At 40.8% G+C, this 9,022-nt stretch overlaps 1 pseudogene; it reads right to left on the bottom strand.

The window, feature by feature from the left end:
- Positions 1 to 6,831: 6,831 nt before the first annotated feature.
- On the bottom strand, positions 6,832 to 8,262 carry LOC120605553 (tubulin alpha-1A chain-like; annotated as a pseudogene).
- Positions 8,263 to 9,022: the final 760 nt, after the last annotated feature.

Below are 9,022 nucleotides of genomic sequence, written 5' to 3'. Positions count from 1 at the left end.
AAACTGGAATAATCAATTACTATAAAACCAGTTGGTATATTGGGCCTTTAGACAAAATGAATATAGTTCCATTTCTTTAAACTTGTCCTCAAAGCAAAATATTCTAATCACTTCCTTCTTCTTGCTTTCTATAACTACTCAAAAATTATGCCATATTTAAAATTGCCTTTATTGTCTAGATTCCAAATTATTCTCCCTCAGTATTTTAAAAACATTATTCCATTGTCTTCTGGCTTTTGATGTTATTAAAGGAGGTCTGTTGTAAATTTTACACTTGTCCTTGGAAGTAACTTATTTTTTCCTCTTGAAAATGCTGAGATTTTTCTTAAGCCCTACATTCTAAAATTTCTGCAGATGCACATAAGTATAGCTGAATGTTATTTCGTTCAAATGCTTGGCATTAGCTAAGCTTTTTTAGTTTGAAGAGCAGAGTCTTTTTTATTTCCAGATCAAAGTACTTTTCTTTATTATGTCTGATTATGTTCTCTTCCATTGTTTGAATAACTGTGTTTAGATAAACACTGAGACTTTTGTTTCTGTTTTCACTGATTTATTTTTTCTCTTATCCATGTCATTTTTTTATCTTGCCTTCTCGAAGATGTTCTTCATTTTATCAACCATGTCCCTAATTTGGTCTTTAAGTACATCCATTCCACTATTAGGCTCTTTCATTGAATTAAAAAAAAAAAAACAACAAAAAAAAAACCGGGTAATTATTTCAAATTTCCAATAATTTGTTCTTGTTTCTAATTTGTTCCCTTTGCCCCAATAGCAACCAGTACTTATTTTAAGTATGCAATAACCTTTAAAATCTCTGTGAGGATAATTCAACATTGTACAAGTTATCTTTTATTATTTTTTCTCTGTTTCCTCAAAGGCCACTCTGTGCTTATCAAAGTCTCTATCTTGCCTCTTGTTGATTTTCCTTAAATGCCTGGTGATTCTTTGTTGACTATCCATATGTATGAAGAACTATACTAATTAATATAGGTCAATTGAGCGAATTTCGCTAAGAAGTATGTTAGGCCATAAGGCCATTTTCTGAATGGGACAGCTAATTGTAGTTCTGTGTAAGTGGATGGATTTGCCCAGACAAGCTTCCGTTTAGCCAGAAAGTTCAGAAACATCACAATTGCTGAAGGGGGAAGGGCTTTATCTGGGGGTGGAATTCCACATCGGAGTGGAGCTGGGCTTTATATTTATTGTAGAGGCTCTAAAGCCCTTCAGGTTAGAGATCTGCCTCCACCCAAGCCCCTTCCCCTTCTCAGGAAGATTTTCTACTCCCTTCAGAAAGCAGTCATTGATGCTCCAGCTGAGAGTAAACAGCTGCTCTACATTCGGAATGGGGAGAGAGGGCCTAAGTGGCCCAGCTGTTGTGTGGTTTGTCTGTTCAATGATTAACTCCCCTGATCTCTGCCCCAGGCCTCAAGCTGGGAGTCTCCTGGTGAAGATCTTAGCTGAAGCTGAAGCCTTCTCACTTGCATGCCTTGACTTGTGTATTACTCTGCTTTGGTACATTGATACAATCCCATCTGCCTTCTGACTCCCCAAAATTTATCTAAGTCATCCGATTTTTTGCTTTTTGTTTTCAGCATTCTGATAGACTTATTCATCCTTCATATATCTTTATCGACATTTCAGTAGGATCTTGATAGAAAGGGTAGGTAAATGCATATACTATGTTTGCCTTCTTGAACTAAAATTGTACTTATAGGCCTAAAAATATTTTATTCAATCAATAAAGCATTTTGATATTTCCCTAAAACAGAGAGAATATAATTATGTTAATTTTTCTTCTAATGAAAAGTGACAGGTCAAAAAGTCAGAATTATGTTGTCCATTATCACCTTCCTAATGATTAGAGTAGCATAGTTATTAAACATTCTGTCTTTGAGTCAGACAACTAGGGTTGACTCTCAGTTATTCCACTTACTAGGTGACAATGTGCAATTGCTTAAACTCTCTGGGCCTCGGTTTTCTTATTGTAAATTGGGGATAATGACAATTTCTATGCAAGGAGTTATGAAGATTTGAGTACTTAGCATGGTGCCTGGTAGTAATCTATTAATTGTAGCCAGCGGCAGCAACAGTTATAATAGTAGCATTATCATCCCTGTCATGAGACATTCTCCCTGTTTTTCTATCTTCTCTTAGATATTGTTGCTCTAATTAGTCATAGTTATGAGACTTTTATGGGTTTGAATTTTGTTTGGATGACCTTCAATCCTGCCTCTGGTTTAATCTCCAGGTTGCAGGGAGTATTATAAAGATAAGGGAGTACAAATTAAATACAGGTGATGGAACAGCATGAACATAATAATAATGCCTTATGTTTTTATAGCAAAGATTTTCCAGCATTTATCTCATTTATTCTTTCAAAACATTATGATGTATGTAGTTTAGGTATTTATTGGATATTTATTCAATACTTTTTTTTTTTTTTTAGCAAGTTACTTTTCTGGGCATCTACTGTGGGGGACAGTAATAATTTTCCCAACTAACGCAAGTTTTTCAAATGACCCACTGAAATCAAATGTATTTCTTCGGATACTGGGACCTTTGTTCTGAATGATAAATATCCCTAGTTTTAGTAACTAAGACAGACGTGCTTTGGTAAGCGTAGACTGAAAAGCACTGTCTTACTCTAAGAGTTTAAACTTTCTGAACTTTTTTTGTTTAAATAGGGCAGTTGTACATAGAACTCTAATGAATGAAATAGACGAGAGTGGGGGCTGCCCTGGTTGAAGAGGGCTTAGGGACCTGAAATTGCCTGTCGGGCAACTCCCTTGCTTTCAGCGGCTGCCAGCATGGTGGCTGCAGGGCCACGTCGCCATACCTCTAGGGCTCAGGGAACAGAATCTGAAAATCATTGGCCTGACTTATTCCAAGCAAGAGTATTCCGGTTTCTATGAAAAAGCTACTATCTTAAGTGCCCTCTTTATGTACTCAGCCAATACCCTCAATAGTGTTAATCCTTCTAATAACCATGCCTGGAAGACATTTACCATCTCATTATTATAGTAAAGAAACCAAAGTTCAAGGAGATGAGTAATTTAACATCTCACAGTTAAGAAACAGAGCATTTGGATTTTCACTCATGGCTGGCTCCAAATCTATGTCTTTTTCCTGCCTCAAAAAGAATGAGAAATCTCTAAGCTCTTTTCTGGCAATAAAATTCGGTAAATTCAAGGCACTTTAAAAGAGAAGAGTACAAAACTGATCAAAACAATAATCACTGGGCCAAAACCTAGGTAGAAGAGGAACTCTAAGTACAAACAAAACAAAATTTGAGTGAAGACAGATCAATTTTAACTAGTTAGTCAGGTTTCACCAGTCACCGGCTTTTTCTAAGTTTATTGTAGCAAAAAATATCATTTTAGATGTTTCCCTCCTAAGTATTTTTGTTTGATTTCATCTTTTTCAATAGAAACGCTCGTTAATTACTCTCCAGCTCATGGCCATCGGGTCCTCTTTAGTTTAGATTGTGGTTGATGACCTGCTCTGTCTGTTACTGAGTTTTTTGGACTCTCTCAAGGTGCAAGACACTGTACTAAGTGCCCAGAGGCATAATCCCTGCCCTTAAGACTCTCACAGTCAGGCCAGGATGAGAGGGACATGATGACCTGTAAAAGACAGCAAGGAACACGCGCTACATACGCCAGTGAGAAAAACACAGATTATTACAGGAATGCAGAGGTGAGAGAGGTCACTGTGCTCTGCTTCAGTGGAGAAAGGCTTTGTGGAGGGAGAGGAGCTTGAATTGAGCCTCTGGGACAGGTGGGGCTTTGAGTAAGAGAAGGGAGAGGTGAGGATAATTTCAATCGGGAAAACAGGCAAGCAGTAGACCACCTGGCTGGAGAAGAGGGCATGTGTCCGCTAGCACCATTCCTTACTGGCAAGTGTGAAAGTACTTTCTGCTTACCCCATTTCACTAAGGGAATGTAAGCCCAGTAGTGGTACCTCATTCCATATGAGCCGATCTTGAGTCTTTGGGGAAATAAAAAATTGTGTCTTACAAAAAGGGAGGAAAGTCCACTTCTATGTATTATGTTGTCCCTTGTGTCTGCACCTTGGGATAGGAACTGTGTGGCTCAAAATCCTCCTGAAATAAAACTCTGGGATTATATTAGTTTACCAGGACTGCCATAAAATTTTACCATAAACGGAGTGGATTAAATGACAGAAATTTATTTTCTCACAGCTCTGGAGACCAGAAGTCTAGAATCAACGTGGTAGCATGGCCACATTCCCTCTAAAGCCTCACTCACCTCCTTCACTCACTCACCTGTGTGGCCTGGTTCCTAACAGGCCATGGACCAGAGCCAGTCAGCGGCCTGGAGGTTGGAGACCCCTGTGTTAGAGCTTCAACATATGAATTGGTGGGGGTGGGGAAAATTGATTTCAACCCATAGCAGCACTGGACTGTTTAGCTTGGCTTTAATGGAAAGATAATGCTGTTTATGTTATTAAAACCTGAAAATGTTTGGGCGTGGAGGAGAGCATCTTTCTACTATTTTCTGGACACTCTCTCTTCCCCTTGGAGAGGGTAGATATATCACCCGTTAGACAATAGAGGACCGTCTCAGTATGTGGCAGAAAGGGCCAACTCTCTTGCTGCTTATCAAAAAGCAAGAAGAATTCAGTTTCTTTGGGTTTGAAAGAAACTGATCCTTTGTTGGGGTGGGGGCTTTTCATTATCCTGATAAAGGACCTCCTTAGGTTGTCTTAAGAGAAAATTGGTCTTCTTAGTGTCCCTCTATGTGTCCTTGGATCAGAGGTGCTTTCAGTATCAAAATTTAGTTTGTTTCTCCTTTCTGTCTGTATAACTAACTCTGTCCTTTAGAAGCTTTTGGTGACTGGTCCGTTTCTTTTCTAGGAAGCTAAAGAAACTATCGCAAGCTGAAAGATGGGACAGAACCTGGAGAAACTGACTCCGCCTATTCAAATCATCCAGAGCAGTAGGACCTAGACTATAGCTCCTTGAAAAAAGTAGTGTCGAGTGGAACTAAAAGAATGCTTTCCTGACAATTCTCTTTGAAATTCTGGGAGTTGTGAGGAAATGAATGAGGGAGGGAAAGGAGGAGGAAGGGTGGGACTCCCGGGTNTTGAGGATACCAGTCATAGTGGACTAAACTGCAGTGGTCCGCAACCTTTTTGGCACCAGGAACCAGTGCTCCTACGAGAATCTAATGCCTGATGATCTGAGGTGGAGCTGAGGTGGTGATGGTAGTGCTGGGGAATGGCTGCGAATGCAAATGAAGCTTTACTCACTCACCTCCTTCACTCACTCACCTGTGTGGCCTGGTTCCTAACAGGCCATGGACCAGAGCCAGTCAGCGGCCTGGAGGTTGGAGACCCCTGTGTTAGAGCTTCAACATATGAATTGGTGGGGGTGGGGAAAATTGATTTCAACCCATAGCAGCACTGGACTGTTTAGCTTGGCTTTAATGGAAAGATAATGCTGTTTATGTTATTAAAACCTGAAAATGTTTGGGTGTGGAGGAGAGCATCTTTCTACTATTTTCTGGACACTCTCTCTTCCCCTTGGAGAGGGTAGATATATCACCCGTTAGACAATAGAGGACCGTCTCAGTATGTGGCAGAAAGGGCCAACTCTCTTGCTGCTTATCAAAAAGCAAGAAGAATTCAGTTTCTTTGGGTTTGAAAGAAACTGATCCTTTGTTGGGGTGGGGGCTTTTCATTATCCTGATAAAGGACCTCCTTAGGTTGTCTTAAGAGAAAATTGGTCTTCTTAGTGTCCCTCTATGTGTCCTTGGATCAGAGGTGCTTTCAGTATCAAAATTTAGTTTGTTTCTCCTTTCTGTCTGTATAACTAACTCTGTCCTTTAGAAGCTTTTGGTGACTGGTCCGTTTCTTTTCTAGGAAGCTAAAGAAACTATCGCAAGCTGAAAGATGGGACAGAACCTGGAGAAACTGACTCCGCCTATTCAAATCATCCAGAGCAGTAGGACCTAGACTATAGCTCCTTGAAAAAAGTAGTGTCGAGTGGAACTAAAAGAATGCTTTCCTGACAATTCTCTTTGAAATTCTGGGAGTTGTGAGGAAATGAATGAGGGAGGGAAAGGAGGAGGAGGGGTGGGACTCCCGGGTAGCTAAGGGTACTTGTTTGGCAGTTCTCAAGCATGTCATTAATATGATGACCACAGAGCAAAGTAAAGACATATGTGGAGTCCAATTGCACATCACTTCAACCCCATGAAGGGGCTCAGCCAAACAGGAAGAATCTAGAAAAGGGTACACAATACAATTTGTTGGAAAGAGAATGTTTGAAAGAGATTAGCTGCTACTTGGGGTTAGAGTAACAGACTTCTTCTAACATATCCAATGACATAATTGGATGCTGATTCAAGGTGAACCCTAAAGGCAAGTTAGAAAACCAGCCCTGATGGAAAAGGTATCTATAAAAATACTTAGTGAGAGAATTATCCTGAACAACTGCAGGTATGTGAGTCCTGGTCAAAAATCTCTGGTGAATAAAGAACCTCAACTCACTTATGGCACATCATAAGAGCTTTCAGAACAATCAAGGAGGCTTTGGGGGAAGGTTGAATAATCGCTATGCAGAGACAAGCCATGTGTTTCCTCACTTGGGCATTGAGGGGCTCAGGAATCTCGGTTCCCTACCCCCAACCAATTAGTATTTAGAATGTGGCAGGTCCTCATTGCTTGCCATATATATAAAATCTGACTTCAGTAAAAAGAAAACAAAATGTACACAGAAAGACAACAGCAAGGAGACAAATCAGTAAAGAGTGGCGTTTCACCTACAAACATAGATAACTATTGTCTTCATATTAAGTTATCTATGAGAGTATGCACGGCTACATGCAAATTAACTCATCATATCACAACTTTCAATCTTTAAAACAGAATAAGCTTTTCTATAAGAGCAGGACCTTTGTGACATTTTTAACTTTAGTATTCCTCTTTTTCTTCCTCACCCTCCCCTTCAACAGAATCCATACCAACCTCCTCATAGTCCTTCTCAAGGGCAGCCAAGTCCTCATAGTCCTCAGAAAACTCTCCTTCCTCTATGCCCTCACCCACATACCAGTGGACAAAGGCATAGATCAGGTCAAACTTGTGGTCCAGGTGAGTCCAGGCCTCAGCAATAGCTGTGGTGTTGTCCAGCATCCACACAGCTCTCTGTATTTTAGGTAGGTCTCCACCAAGTACCACAATGAGAGACTGACAATGACAACTTTGAAGCCAGTGGGGCACCAGTCCACAAACTGGATGGTATGCTTGGTCTTGATGGTAGCAATGGCAGCATTGACATCTTTGGGAACCACGCTGGTACAACAGGCAGCAAGCCATGTATTTACCATGGCAAGGGTCACATTTCACCATCTGGTTGGCTGACTCAAAGCACGCATTGGTGATCTCTGCTACAGAAAGCTGTTCATGGTAGGCTTTCTCAACAGAGATGAAGGAGGCATAGGTGGCCAGAGGGAAGTGGATGTGGGGCAAGGGTACCAGGTTGGTCTGGAATTCTGTCAGATCAACATTTAGGGCTCTATCAAATCTGAGGGAAGTAGTGATGGAGGATATAATTTCACCTACCAACATATTCAGGTTAGTATAGGTGGAGTGCTCAATATCAAAGTTTCTACGTCAGATGTTGTAGACTGCCTTGTTGTCAACCATGAAGATACAATCAGAGTGCTCCAGGGTGGTGTGGGTGGTGAGGATGAAGTTTCCATCTGTGGAAATCTGGGGATCTGGGTCAATGGAGAACTCCACCTTGGACTTCTTGCCGTAATTGACAGAGAGACGTTCTATCGGCAAGGAGGTGACGCCAGAACTGATTCCCCACCAAAGCTGTGGAAAACCAAGGCACCCTGAAGACCTGTGCACTGGGGGTCAACCAGCTTCCGAATTTGGTCCAAGACAAGGTCAGTGACCTCCTTGTCAAAGGAGTGGTGCCTGTGAGAAGAGTTATTGGCAGCATCTTCCTTGCCTATGTTGAGCCGCTCACGATGGAAGAGCTGGTGGTAGATTCCAGTGCGAACTTCATCAATGATCGTGGGTTTCAGGTCTACAAACACTGTCTTTGGGACATGCTTGTCAGTGCCTGTCTCACTAAAGAAGATGTTAAAGGAGTCGTCTCCCCCACTATGGTCTTATCATTTACATTTGGCCATGGGGCAGGATGCCATGTTCCAGGCAGTAGAGCTCCCACCAGGCATCGCTGATCTGGACACCGGCCTGGCCAATGTGGGTGGCGATGCCCTCACACATGGTGGCTGCTTTGCAGATGCCAGGCTGAGAGGAAGAGAAGAGGTTGTTGTATGAAAGTTGAACTTTTTAATAAAGGGTGTTGGGACAATTGAAAAGCCATACATTACACAAAATACCAGCAAAAATTCCAAATGGGTTTGGTGGTCTCATTGGAAAAAATGAACCCATTTATTTTTCTGAGAAAACTTGCTTGGGCGAATTTCCAACGTAGGAGCTGGAAAGCCTTTCTCTGACTCAACATTCAGAAGAAATAAAGGAAAAGACCGACAAACACATCTAAGCATAAACACAACCTTTTGAACGACAAAAGTCAAAAGACAAATAACAAACTGTCAGAAATATTTGCAACTTATTTAATAAGAGACTAAGCTTTCTAATAGTTAAAGTACTCTTAAAATAAACCATTAACAACAACAGAAGAAAAACTGACAGAAAAATGGGCAAAATGCACAAACAGACAGTTCACAGAAGAAAATGGAAATGGCCTTTACGCATATGAAAAAATCTTCAACCAGACTTATGAGACACTCAGATTAAAATTATACTGAGATATTTTTCACCTATCAAACTGGTGAAAACTTCACAAATTGAACAATACATTCTGTTGGCTACATTTGGAGCATCTGGCACTTCACATATTGCAGGTGGGAGTGAAAAATGGTATAGCTTCTAAGGAGAGGAACTTAACAACATGTGACGAAATCACATATGCATTTACTCTTTGACCCAGCTTCTTGGAAAACTCATAAAATACATCTCC

The sequence above is a fragment of the Pteropus medius genome, unplaced genomic scaffold (assembly GCF_902729225.1).
Source record: "Pteropus medius unplaced genomic scaffold, Ma_sr-lr_union100, whole genome shotgun sequence".
NCBI classification, from domain to species: Eukaryota; Metazoa; Chordata; class Mammalia; order Chiroptera; family Pteropodidae; genus Pteropus; species Pteropus medius.
The sequence above is the reverse complement of the archived record's forward strand: the minus strand, read 5'-3'. Positions and strand labels throughout refer to the sequence as shown.